This window comes from Mustela lutreola, chromosome 2 (genome assembly GCF_030435805.1).
Source record: "Mustela lutreola isolate mMusLut2 chromosome 2, mMusLut2.pri, whole genome shotgun sequence".
Lineage (NCBI taxonomy): Eukaryota > Metazoa > Chordata > Mammalia > Carnivora > Mustelidae > Mustela > Mustela lutreola.
This window is the reverse complement of record NC_081291.1, coordinates 94,301,795-94,315,933: the sequence shown is the minus strand read 5'-3', so window position 1 is coordinate 94,315,933 and position 14,139 is coordinate 94,301,795.

Below are 14,139 nucleotides of genomic sequence, written 5' to 3'. Positions count from 1 at the left end.
ATCATCGCCAAAGCAAATCACATGGCCACATTTCACTTCCCATAGGTGAAAAATAAAATTCTGCCAAGTGCCTGGAAGGAAAGAGTGGTGGAACACCAACAAAATGGAACATTTTCACAAAAGTCTTAATAAATACTTAGGACAGAATATGTCTTAGGTCTTTGAAACATGACCAGTAACCTCTTATTTGTATTTTCCTTTGAGACGGAGCTCATTGACTTTTTGCAAGAAGCCCATTTTAAGTGATCATTTCAATGAAAATCAAAAAGGTATGCAAGAAAGTCCAGTTGTATAATTCATTTATAATCTTGAAGAAAATACAATACTCAAAGATTATTCTAATAATAATGGCCAACATTTCTTGAATGCTGACAACATGCCAGGCATTGTTCTAAGGACTTTGCATGTATTAACTAATCTTATACTCGTAGTGACCAATGAAAAGGCCACAGTTAATATTTCTACTTTACAGATAATCAGGTGGAGGGAGATGAAGTAAATTTTGCAAGGCCATAGAGCTAGTTAAGTGGAAAAACAACAACAAAAACAAACAAACAAATAAGAAAAAACCCAAAAAACTGAACCAAGCAAAATATCTCCAGAGCTAGACTGCTTAATCACTTCTTATTTCCACAATTAATAACAACAAATAAAACTAAATACACACTTAATTGAAATAGTATTTCAGTACTGGGAAAATTAAGTGAAATTATAATGATTTGATATTTCATTTTCATTGCATTCCAATATTCCATCAACATTCTAGTATTTACATGTTTTTATAATACTAGATATTTATACTGAATTGTTACATTGTCTTTACCCATCTTATAATTGGTAATTATATATTTTTAAAACATCCTTACTTTTCTAAAGGAATCTCTTAATGTTCCCAACACCAAAACATATATGATACTTCGTGTTAAATTTACCATATGGACTACATGGGGTCAAATTCCTTCAGGTCAGTGTAATGAACAATTACTGCTCTAATTACATAAAACCACCTCTACCCTTCTTTTACTTTCTTCTGGAAATAGTCTCTTTCTTCTCTTTTTCCATTCTATCAATGTGGTAACCTCTGGACCAATCATCTTGTACAAAATGTGCCCTGGCCACAGTTAGTTGGTCCAGGGGAACATATCTGGGCCAATCACCTCCCAGAATCCGTCCTGGCCAACAGATTGGTTCCAGATTTAGCAATAATCCAAGCTGAGACATTTAGAGTTTTTGGCAAGGATTTGGTAAATGAAAATGAGGGAAGTCCATCTCTTTTCAGATGACTGAAACTATAAGTGGAAACTCAAGGAGGACCTGTCAACAGCCATATTTTCTTCTCATCTGAAGCAGAGCAAAACAGTTGAAAAAATAAAAGAGAGAAAAATGAAGGACAAAAATAAAGACACAAACAGGCTAAAAGTGAAGAGAGGGGCCTGCCTAAAACTGGCATCCCAGCCCCATTTCTGCCCTTGACATCTGTGGACACAACAGTATCATTGCTTCAACCACTGTTACTTGGCTTTCTGTAATTTGCTACCAAAATAGCCCTAGTGAATACAATCAACTTTTAAAATTCTTTATTCAACTGATATATTATTGAAAGATCTCAAAAAGAACATGTGTGCAATCATGGTTGCTTGTGATTCACCAAAAGAAACAAAATGATCAAAATTGAACAGAAGATTGAAGAGATTCCATGATGACTAATTACCCACATAAAACGACCTCAAGTAAAGAGGTGATTTCAGATTTTCTCTAATTTTTGCCTGTCCTCGTAAAAGGATAAAGAAACTACCTATTATTTTCTGTTACTCAGAAAGGAGCAATAATAAGATAAAAATTATTTGGAACATGCTAACTAAACAAGTAACTAAAACCCTAATTTTAGTATTTCTGAAAGATGACAAAATTTTAGGGATCTCCTCTAAAGCCCTCTTATAGTATGCCAATTTCCTTGAGATTTTGATGGGATCCTCTTTCTAGGCAGGTCCAATATATGTTTTTTCCCCCAACACCACCAAACAATTCTCCAATTCTCAGTAGACATTGACTGGGTGCCCTACCGTTCAGCTCAGTTTAGTTAAAGCAACAAAATTTAGTTAAATCAGTTTAATTCCAGATAGATGGTATCATATCCCACAGGTCAAGGGCTTACTCCCACAAGACTTCATCCCCTCCCCTGACTTCAGACACCAATTGCAAGTCCAGGTTTTCACCTGTTCTTCTGATCTACCACACCCTGCTCAGGTTCAAGTAATTTGACAGATCAGCTCTCAAGTTAGAGAAACATCTACTTATGTTTACCAGTTCATTATAAAGGACATTATAAAGGATACAGATGAACAGCCAGATGATGAATGTATAGGGCAAGGTACACGGAAAGGGGCACAGTGCCTCCAGGCTCATGCTCTTTGAAATATACCTCTCACACAACACCTCCATGTATTCACCAGCTTGGAAGCTCTCCAAACTCCATCCTTTTGGGTTTTTGGAGGCTTCATTACATAGGCATGATTGGTTAAATCATTGGCTATTGGTGACTGAACTCAATCCCCAGTTCCTTGCCCCTTCTTGGAGGTAGGGTTGGGGATGGGAGGTTAGTGGGACAGAAAGTTCAAATTTTCTGATCACAAGGTTGGTTCCCCAGCAACCAGCCCCCATCCTTAGGTCACCTAGAGACTTTCCAAAAGTCATGTCATTAACATAACATAAGACAACTTTCTCTTAGGAAACTCCAATGGTTTTAGGAGCTCTGTGCCAGGAATAAAGGTCAAATATATATTTATTATAAATCACAATAGCATAGTGGGGGAACAAATTCCTTCTCAAGACACTGATTATGGAAATGGCCATTACCATGAAGCCCTAGAATTTGGAGGGAACCCAGCTTCACCTAAGAAGGTGTTCTTCTAATCCCTTTCCCTTTTAACACTCTAAATTATATGAACCACTGTCCTCATAGCCATTTGACAATATATCCTGCAAGAACCACTAACTGGACAGGTTTCCAGTCCCAAGCAAAAGGAAATCATATTATATCATCATTACCAGTTCGAGCAATCCTTAATTATTCATATTAATAAATGGGAATAAAATGTGAATTATCCAAGACAGCAGATAATCCCAGTTTAAGTTTTACAGTTAAGGCAGTTTATCTGTTTTATAGATTCTCCAAGATCTCTTCCCCACTATTATATATAGTGTCCTAGGTTATGAAGTTCAGGTAGGAAGGAACTTGGAGCCAGGAACTGAAAAGGAAAGGTGAGTTTTGACGATCATTAAATGGGGCAATGGATGTATCTTAGTATCAAATATGATATTTTAATAATCTGATAATGTGGATAACCAAATAATTACTAAAGATGATTATGGAATATAGTTAGACACTCCAAAATATACATATGCACATTCATACATTTACCAAACGCACAAACTTGAAACTTCAACTCTCTATTGGTAGGCTTTAATGAGAAAAGATAAGAAACAAGAGAAACCTCTACTTTATTAAGAATACTAACTTAATTTTTTATTTTTTATAAACATATATTTTTATCCCCAGGGGTACAGGTCTGTGAATCACCAGGTTTACACACTTCACAGCACTCACCAAAGCACATACCCTCCCCAATGTCCATAATCCCACCCCCTTCTCCCAAACCCCCTCCCCCCCAGCAACCCTCAGTTTGTTTTGTGAGATTAAGGGTCACTTGTGGTTTGTCTCTGGGTGGCTCAGTGGGTTAAAATCTCTGCCTTCAGCTCAGGTCATGATTCCAGGTTCCTGGGATTGAGTCCCACAGTGGGCTCTCTTCTCAGCAGGGAGCCTGCTTCCATTCCTCTCTCTCTGCCTGCCTCTCTGCCTTCCTGTGATCTCTGTCAAGTAAATAAATAAAATTAAAAAAAAAAAGAATACTAACTTATCCTTCGTTTCCAAAGCAAAACCTAAGGCAAAAATTTCCTTGCAGGTAGGTTTTTTTGGAATATGATTTATAGGGAGCAAGACTACAGGACAGAAAAAGCAAAAGAGGAACAAGGCAAAGCCAACACAAGGATGTGTTATTGAGTTGGCCATTCCTATGAGCAGCCAGTACTTTATCTACCAGGACCTTCCAAGAAGCCTTATGAATTGTATCTCAGAAGAGTTTACCCTGGGAACAAAGGAGGAAGCAATTATCAATCTATTCCTCTCTCCCATTGGTCAAGGGTGATTCAAGTGAGAGTTTATTCCCCCTGAATTTCTGAGTTGCATATCTGTAAGTACAGAGCAGGATCCCATGATGTGGTATCAGAGAAGCAACATGGCAGGAAACTAAAGATACGAGGTCATGGCATGAGCCCATAGGAAGTCTCATTCTAACTGTCTTTGCATTAACTAGATAAAGTCTGCAGAAACTCATTGCCATAGAAGTAACTCAAGTTAAGAGGTAGATATGACAATTTTTTTAAGTAACACACAAAAGCTATCCAATCATATACATAAGGTCATAGGATTTGAAATAAAGAAATCTGCTTTCAAGGCAGTTTTCAGGAATGTATCTTTTGCCAAAAATGCCACACATCTGCTTATGAACAAGCTCCCATCATCACTGTGTTAACTAGAAAGAAGAGGGTTCTCTGTAATATCTCTACCACCATAGAGAAATATAGCAGCTCTATATAGCACAGACTCTCAGAAGCTAAGAGTAGGAAAGATACACGGCATATCCCTGAAGTATGATCTGACTGGTGGAGAGAAGAAAGAGTATCATGAGCTCAACAAATATAAGATCATGCATGGCTAAAAATATTCAGCAGCAAACTAAAAAAAGAATTAAAAGCTCTTGAGTAATCATTATTTTTCATAAGGAACAACTAAGAGTCTCCAGGTCAAACAATTCTCAAAGCTTAAAAGCATCAAGCCTCCCTGGAGTTCAGCTTAAAATGATCCATGGACATCATATTTATGTGGCCATCCCATAAGAGAAGTACAAAATCAAATCAGATAATCTGTATAAAAATGAGAATTTCTCTTCAGGCAAAATTCACCCAAGCCCTTAAGACAAACTATGTGACCAAAAAAAAAGTTAAAAGAAAATTAAATCCTTTGCATTTATTCATTTGATCCCTGACAGTCTTGAAATAAGCCATACTCTGAATAAGAGCCTGAAGGAAATTAGGCTATGGGGTTTAGGATAATAAGGCAGCTGGCAGACCTAAAAGAAAGAATTATATTTCCCATTGGTTTTCCATGGGAATTGGATGTTAAAGCTGAGTTTATTTTGTTGCAGGCAAATAGTTTATATACACTGTTCCACAGAGTGGAAGGAGGCTTCCTGGGTCAGTCCATCAATCTGAACCCACAGGGTTGACACCAGAGCCATCCACATCCCTCAAAGTGCTGAGGGATGTTCACACTGGAGGCTGCTAGACTTGCCACCAAGTAAGTTAACAAATGTCCATAATATCAGGCAAGTAGGCATAATTTCCAAAGAAAAGGTATCTTATAAACACTAATGTAATTATCTTGAAAATGTGAACTTGAGTCTCTGTTTTATTCTACCATAAATCATGTTCACCATTAAGGCTAAGCTTAATGCCTTGGGGAAGGAGGCACAGCCACTTAGAACAAGATGTCTACAGATGATCAAGAGAGAAAGTGACTTAGAGGAAGTTCCCACCAAACAGAAAGGGTAGGTCATACCCTATGTGACAGGGAAAGAAAAACTAGGGAGCAGGGGGGAATGTAGGAGGAATAGTTTTTTGGATTCCATAGGGGTCCAGCCCTCCTATCTCTCTGATGCTTAGTGCAGGCAGTGGGAGTGGAGAGTGAAAGGACAGAAATCTAAGACAGAGAGGAGGCAAGAAGAAAGTGATTCATACATGTCTATAAACCAACTAAGGAGACAAGAAAAAAGTAGCCAAGGATAAAGAGTATCAATTCTGCACGGTGCTACCATGGAAATTTAACTATATGGTAGAGGCTGGGCCAGGGGGCAGACATCCTACACATAGCTAAGACCCACGGATGGGTCTTAGCTAAGACCTGAGATCCAAGAATGGACCTAGAAAACCTGGGTAGACTTTGTTCAGCAGTAGTCTTAGCCATAAACTTCTGCAGTCAAAGTCAGCAGAGTTTTCAGGGACCAAGAAGAATATAAACCCCTCTCCTTCCCTTCTGCCAGAAGGATATATGAGCTGCCCTCTGTATCTAGATACCGTGTTGGCTGAAATATGTCCTGAGAGCTGGAGCTTGTGAGAAGGAAAATGTGTGTGTGTGTATGTGTGTGTGTGTGTGTAACAGCAAGGGTTTGTTTATGTTTTGTTTTTGTTTTTGTTTTTTGACAGAAAGAAAGATCACAAGTAGGCAGAGAGGTAGGCAGCGGGGGGGGGGGGGGGGAGGAAGCCGGCCCCCCACTGAGCAGAGAGCCTGATGCGGGGCTCGATCCCAGGACCCCAAGACCATGACCTGAGCCAAGGCAGAGACCTAACCCACTGAGCCACCCAGGCGCCCCATAACAACAAGGATTTTAACTGCACTTATATGTAGGTTTTTTTCAATAAACAGAGGATAATGCTGTAAATGTGTAAATGTATTTTTTTTCTTCCTTATGATTTTCCTTCTTTTAAGAAGAGAGAATGTGAGCCTTGGGTGAGAGGAAGAGGGAGAGGGAGAGAGAGAATCCCAAGCAGGCACCACACCCAGTATGGAGCCCCATGCAGGGCTTGATCTCATGACCCATTTTGCATCAGTGGGGCGATGGGTGGCTATTAGTCTCTAGTCCATGCTGCCCTCACTCCAGGACCCAGATTAATGGAGGCCTTATTATCAGGAACATTTCAGGTACTGAAGGCAGAGGAAAGAAAGAATGGAGAGTTTTATAATAGCAAGTAAATATTTTGGTTCACATGTCACTTTTGTACATAGCCTGGGCTGTGGTCCTATCCAAACAGACAGGACATGGTCCTATCCAAACAGAAGATGGGTAGACAGAGTAGCCTCCCATGGACCAGGAAGGTAAGACAAAAGGGTAGAGCATTAAAAGTATGTACCACATATGGCAGAGATTTACTCTACTACATAAAGTATTACTCTTCTTCTTGAAAATTTGAATTACCCAGATTTTGTACTATCTTCCACAATACAAAATATAAGTTCCTCATCCACCCAGGTCATTCTTTTCTTTTCCCATATTTATCTCAGAACTGGTCTGGGCTTCTTTATCCCTAACTCAACCTTCCACTTCTACCTTTCTTCAAAATCCTTTCCATGATGCTTCCATGAAATTACCCATTTCTAGGGGAACTACCTTCTCTATTATTGGTTCCCTCACTTTCTTTTGATTGACAAACACTTCTCAGCTTTTACCAACCCAACCTGGACCCCCCTCTTCTCTCACAGCACCCACCATTCCCTTGGATACCTATGTTTCTGCATAAGCCAGGCAACCAAATAATATTTGTAGGAACTTGATGGTCCAACTTTCTAATATTCCAAAAGTTGAAGGCCAGTTAAAATAGAACCAATTGATAAAGTTCAACCTTGGCTATAGATACTGTGAAAATTGCAAAAAAACCTGGTCCATTTAAATTGCACTAAGATTTGAGATCAATTTTAAATTTTGTGACTGAAGTGTTTTCATATTTTTAAAAAGCTACCTTTCTGTTTTGTGTCACCTTGCTCAGGAGAGCTGATAGGAAGCTTAGAACTTCCTCTGACTGGACTGTATATGGGCAAAGCCAGAAAATATTGCCCTGATGTTTTCACCTAGAGCATATGCACTGTGTGGGAATTTGGAATTATCCTAAATAACTCCCCAAATTTGGTCCACATATTTGCATAAGCTTTCATAACACGAAGGATTTCAGTCCTTTCCCTCTCAGTCTTTATCTAGAGGTTGTGAATCTTTTTAGTCTATTCTCTAATCTGGGACCTAGCCACCAATGTCTTCTAAAAATGAGTCCATGAGACTGTGGACTCTGAGAAACAAACTGAGGGTTTTAGAGGGAAGGAGGTGGAAGAATGGGTAAGCCTGGTGGTGGGTATTAAGGAGGGCACATATTATATGGAGCACTGGGTGTAGTGCATAAACAATGAATCTTGGAACACTGAAAAGATAAAATAAAATAAAAATGAGTCCATGGTGCTGACTTTGTATATGGGGAGAGAAAAGCTTTCCCTCCTAGATCTATACAGAGGTAAAGGGTATGAATTATCCTGATTCTCTCTATACATGTCTGGAGAGAAGTTGGTGGAAGTTAAGTACAGGGTGTTATGAAATTCACTGATCTCTTGCAGGGAGGGGAATGCTTCTCACTAATCTCCTATGGGTGATGCCTGTCAACTCCCAACGGCCTTCAGTAATTGCTTACAGCTCTACCATAGGTCACTTCCCTGTGTCCTTCTGGGAAGCTTGTCATCCAGCAAACTGCACAAACACTGTCCTAATGAGACTGTGAATCTGAGATACAGACACAGGCAGACCTTTTCCCAAAGCAACAGTTTCATGGCCCACTTAAGGAAGGAAGAAAAAAAAAGAGAGAGAGAACATTTCTAAAATTAGCAATGAAAGTTCTTCCATAATCTCCTATCTCAGAGGTATTTATCTCTTCTCTACTTCTCAAGGCAAACACTCTTTGAATCTAATAGCTTACATTCCTAACAGTCACTAAATCTTTAGTAGATTGTATTTTCCCAAAAATGGGAGCACCAATTTATATTTCATCCCGTGTCCTACCTTTCAAAGTGACTGACACTCCCCCACTGAGAGGCAGGACCTATACCCCTTCTGCTGAACCTGGATTGAGCTTGAGACTACCCCTACCAAGAGAATGTGGCAGAAGTGATGCTGTGCGACTTCTGAGGTTAAGTCAGATAAAGGGGACAGTGTCCACCGGTCTCTCTCTCAAGATACTCACCCAGGAAACTCAGCCACCATGTTGCAAATAATCTCAAACTAGCCCATATGGAAAGACTACATGGAGAAGCCCATGTGAAAAGGAACTGTGACCCCAAAATCACCTAGCAACTGCTAGGTGCTTCCATAAGCCTTCAAATGATCCCTATTCCCATCTTCTCATATTCCATTTGATGCCCCAGCCATCATGGAAGAGAAGAGGTAATCCCTGCTGTACTCTATCCAAATTCATTACCCACAGGACTCGAAAGTATAAATTTGTTTTATTCCACTAAGTTTTAGGGTAATTTACTATGCAGCCATAGTAACTGGAACAAAAATCTCTCCAGGTATTTTATCCCTCATTTCATCTTTAGGTCACTTTCAGAGTGTCTTTTTCAAACAACCTAAAGACTATATAGCAATATCTAAAGTAGAGGAAGGATTATTTCTGCCTATCCACATTTCAACAAAATGGGGTTTTGTTTCTCTGTCTGTAAGATGAAGGAAGTTCTCAAGGTCATAAATTAAAACAAAACAGTTGGAACATTTCTTATCCTTGCTTCTTAGAGGAAAAGGAAGTTCTTTTCCTCTAAAAGTCAAAAGGAAGACTTTTTGAACTAAAACTCGGTTCCTCACATTGATAAGAACCTCGAGCTCACAGACAATATATTTGTTTTCGTGCCTACTTAGTTTCCTTTTAATTTCTAAAGAGTTAAAAAGAGTGGAGAGCAGCCTTAAAAAATAAAAAAGCAATAGCAACTTCAGCGTCCATGAATCTGAGAGGAACCAGAATAAGTGGCCTACAGGGCTAGTTTTCATTTTAAAGATAAACTTAGTAAGAATCTCTGTATCAAGGAAAGAAATGGGTAAGTAATAAACAAGAAGTATCATGGAAATAGTAAACAGTAATAAAGGACAAAAACTGCTCCAATAACCTTTCTATAATTAAGAGAGAGTTTTTATTTTAACTCACATTTTCATGAGTTTCAGAGACTCCTACTGAACCTCTCTTTTCTGTCTACGCTCCCACATCTTCAGTGTACTTGTCTAGCTTTTAATTTCTCTTTTCTGATGATGTCTGAACTTGTATCACCAGCCCAGGCCTTGTTCCTAAAATCTAAACTCATATCTGGGTCTAGATCTGCTACTCACCAAGTCTAATTAATGGCTAACAGGAATTTCAAACTCAAGTTCTCCAAAAAACAGATTCCTGATGTTCCTTCCCAAATCTGTTCCCCTTCCTGCCTTCTCCATCTTAGGTGATAGAAATTCCCTCTTCCACTGGCTAAGAACAAAAACCATGACATCATTTGACTTTGCTGTTACAAACCATAGCCCATCCATCAATAAATTCTATTGGCTCTAACTTCAAAGGATATCCAGAATCTAACCACTTATAATCTCTACCACCACATCATCTCTTATCTGGATTGTTGTAACAGCCTTCTAACTGGTATCCCTGCTCTTGTCCTTGTCTTCATACGGTCTTCTTATGGATCTTCTCATGCCAGAAGCCAGAATGATCTTTGTTGGAAGAGGTCATGGAGAGGATGTGACTCCCAGTTAACCCAGGAGTTGGACCTTGGCATTTGGAGGCTCCTTGCCCTCTCCCCTGTCCTTGGAGTGTGCATTCTCCTCAACTTCTTTGCTGCCAGAAGCTGTCCCAAGGACAGAGCCTTGAGATAGTGATGTGGTGTTGAGACCATCTGGATGGTATATGTGATTGAATCCAGTTAAAGCCTTTATATGAATTTTTAAGATGTGGCAGGTGGGTACAAAGATCTAGAGATCCACTGACATCTTGAAGCCACCCTGTGTAAGTCACCTTGCCTATTAAGCCTGGTAATCTAGAGTGACCTGCCTATTTCTTGGGTCTCTCCCTGCCCTCTGTGTGTGTGGTAGGAGGAAAGGTTCTAATTATATCCAGGAAGCTCCTGAGGGGTTTGCAAACCAATATTCCTGAGGAATATAAGACAAATCACGTGCTTCCTCTATCCAGAATCCTCCAATGGTCGTGCATTTTGTTCACAGTAAAAGCCAAAATTTTTTTAATTGGCAAATAAGTCCTGTCATGATTGGTTGGCTACATTATCCCTCCTGCCCTCCTCCCTGCTGACTCACTCTGCTCCAGATCCACTGACTTCTGGCTGTTTCTAGGAAATGCCAAGCACCTCCTACCTTAGAGCTTGTGGACTTGCTCTTCCCTTTGCCATGAATACCCCCATGACATATCTGTGTGGCCCATTCCCCACCTCCTTCACCTACCAGCAAGGCCTTCCCTCTCCACTCGTTTAGAACAACAAATCCTCTGTCCCAGCACTCCAGGTTCCTCTTAGCTCTTCTCTTTTTCTTTAAAGAACTTACTATCCCAACATTAAATAAGTAAACAAATATGTTTGTTCATTCACTTATTGCTCATTTTCTCTATTTAGAATGTTCCACTAGAGCAGGAAAATATTTTTTTAAAGATTTATTTATTTTACAGAGAGAATTCCCAGGAGGGGAGGGTTGCTGAGGGGGAGGGAGAGGGAGAAAGAGAATCTTTTTTTTTAATTTTTAAATTTTTTTTATAAACATAGAATATATTTTTAGAGAAAGAGAATCTTAAGCAGACTCCCTGCTGAGAATCGAACCCAATGTGGGACTCCATCTCACAACCCTGAGATCATAACCTAGGCTGAAATCAAGAATCGGACCCTTATCGACTAAGCCACCCAGGCGCCCTGGAATTTCTATTCAAAGTGATGAATATATTTTGGAATTACATAATGGTGAGGTTTGCAAAGCTTGATAAACATATTTTATGTGAATTAAATATTAAGAAAAAATGCATGACAAATAAATTAAGGTAAACTAAAGACATTATCATAAAGATACAAACACAACAGCATATCAAGAAATATTACAGAAAAAAAAAGAAATATTACAGAAGAAAAAACAGAGTAACAAGCCATATTTTAGGTCATTTTCTTTTTGTTTAAGTTTTAAAGAAATTCCAATTTTTCCCAATGTAATCCATTACTTTATGTATTTATATTATAAAAATACAACGCTAATAAACTATTGGAGGTAAATATCACATATATAATTTATTACATGGAAAATAAGAAAAACCAAATACATACTCTTTGATTCCATTCAAATGAAATTCTAGAATAGACGAAAATAAGCTCTGAGAATAAAATCAAAATAGTAATTACTCTGTGTGTGTGTGTGTGTGTGTGTGTGTGTGTGTGTGTGTGTTGTGGGGAGCAGGGATTGATTGGGAAAGCACTAAGGGAACTTAATAAGAAGATAGAAATCTCTCATGTCTTGATAGTAGGTTATAAGGTGTATGCATTTATCAGAACTCATCAAACTGTGTACTTAATTAAGATCTGTGCATTTCACTGTATAAATTATTGTCTTAGTCAGCTGCAAAACACCACAAATTAGGTACCTTATTAGCAACAGAAATTTATTTCTTACAGTTCTGGAGTCTAGAAGTTTGCAATCCCGGTGCCAGCATGGTAGGGTTTCTGTGGGTTGCAGGCTGCTGACTTCTCCCTATGTCCTCATATAGTGGAAGGCACAAGGGAGCTCTCTTTGGGGTCTCTTTTAAAAGGACATTAATGGACCACATCTTCCTTATCCATTCATCTGTTGCTTCCATCAAAAAAGACGAATACCCAACTTTTGTAGCAACATGGACGGGACTGGAAGAGATTATGCTGAGTGAAATAAGTCAAGCAGAGAGAGTCAATTATCATATGGTTTCACTTATTTGTGGAGCATAACAAAAAGCATGGAGGACATGGGGAGTTAGAGAGAAGGGTGTTGGGGTAAATTGGAAGGGGAGGTGACTCATGAGAGACTATGGACTCTGAAAAACAATCTGAGGGGTTTGAAGTGGCGGGGGGGTGGGAGGTCGGGGTACCAGGTGGTGGGTATTATAGAGGACATGGATTGCATGGAGCACTGGGTGTGGTGAAAAAATAATGATACTGTTATGCTGAAAATAAATAAATAAATAAAAGGACTTTAATGTCATTCATGAGAGCAAACCCTTCATGATCTAATCATCTCCCAAAGCCTCACCTCCTAACACCACTATACTGGGTACTAGGATTTCAACATATGGATTTTGGGGGGACACAATCATTCAGACTATAGTAATTACATTTCAATTTTAAAAGTTTAAAGTCATGGGGGCACCTGGGTGGCACAGTCATTAAGCTTTTGCCTTCAGCTCGGGTCATGATTCCAGGATCATGGGATGGAGCCCCACATCGGGGACTCCTTGCTCAATGGGAAGGCTGCCTCTCCCTCTCCCACTCTCCCTGCTTGTATTTCCTCTCTCTGTGTGTCAAATTAAAAAAAAAAAATCTTAAAAAAATATAAAAATTTAAAGTCACAGAAAAATGATCTTTAGACTTGAAGCCCAAGTGAAAGATAATGGTACTGTTTTAAGGGCTTTTATTAAATCTCAGGAAATTCCAATGACATATATTTGGAAATGAAACTCATCTTCAGGGTGAAGAAGATGAAGTACATAATACTAAGTAACTAACCTCCTTTTGTGGTTCACAAAGCCAGGAGGGCTGGAGCTGGGATTCAAACCCAGTCATGTGATTAACCATTCCTCTACAGGGATCTCTGAAGATGGGTAGTGGAGACAAAAATGGAACCAGAAAGGGAAAGTTTTGGTTCACTTTCTCCAAATATATACCAAGTTTTTAGCCTCAGCATCATGAGGATAAAGAGAAGATATGAATACTAAGTAACCAATCCAGACCTTATGCAAAGAGGTGACCCAGTAGGAAATTACAAGGAAAGATGAAAATCTGTGGAACCATAGAAGTAGAAATAAAGATTAGATTTTTCTCCTATGCCATAGTGCATTTTATTTCTGTTTGTTTATATTTCACGTTACTTAAAAATTTTAAAAACATATAGTCTTATCTTCATAGGAATAAATGAAGTAGACATATAGCTTTGAATTGTAACAAAGAATGAACGCTGTACCAAGTAACCTCCATAACCAAAATTAAAGTCATTTCAAATGAACCCCATTTAAAACCAATGTGAAAGCTTTACCCACAATGTATTGTGTGGCCTATTTTTAATGCATCTCCCTATATACAATAGCTTTTATTTAATGTGGGAGAGGAGGCAAGAATAAAAATATCAGAATAGATGGGAGACTTATGGCACATTATTTCCCAATAGTCCCTTCCTTTAATGGCCGAATTCACTACATTTCCCTTAGTAAGGCAAAATGGCAGGT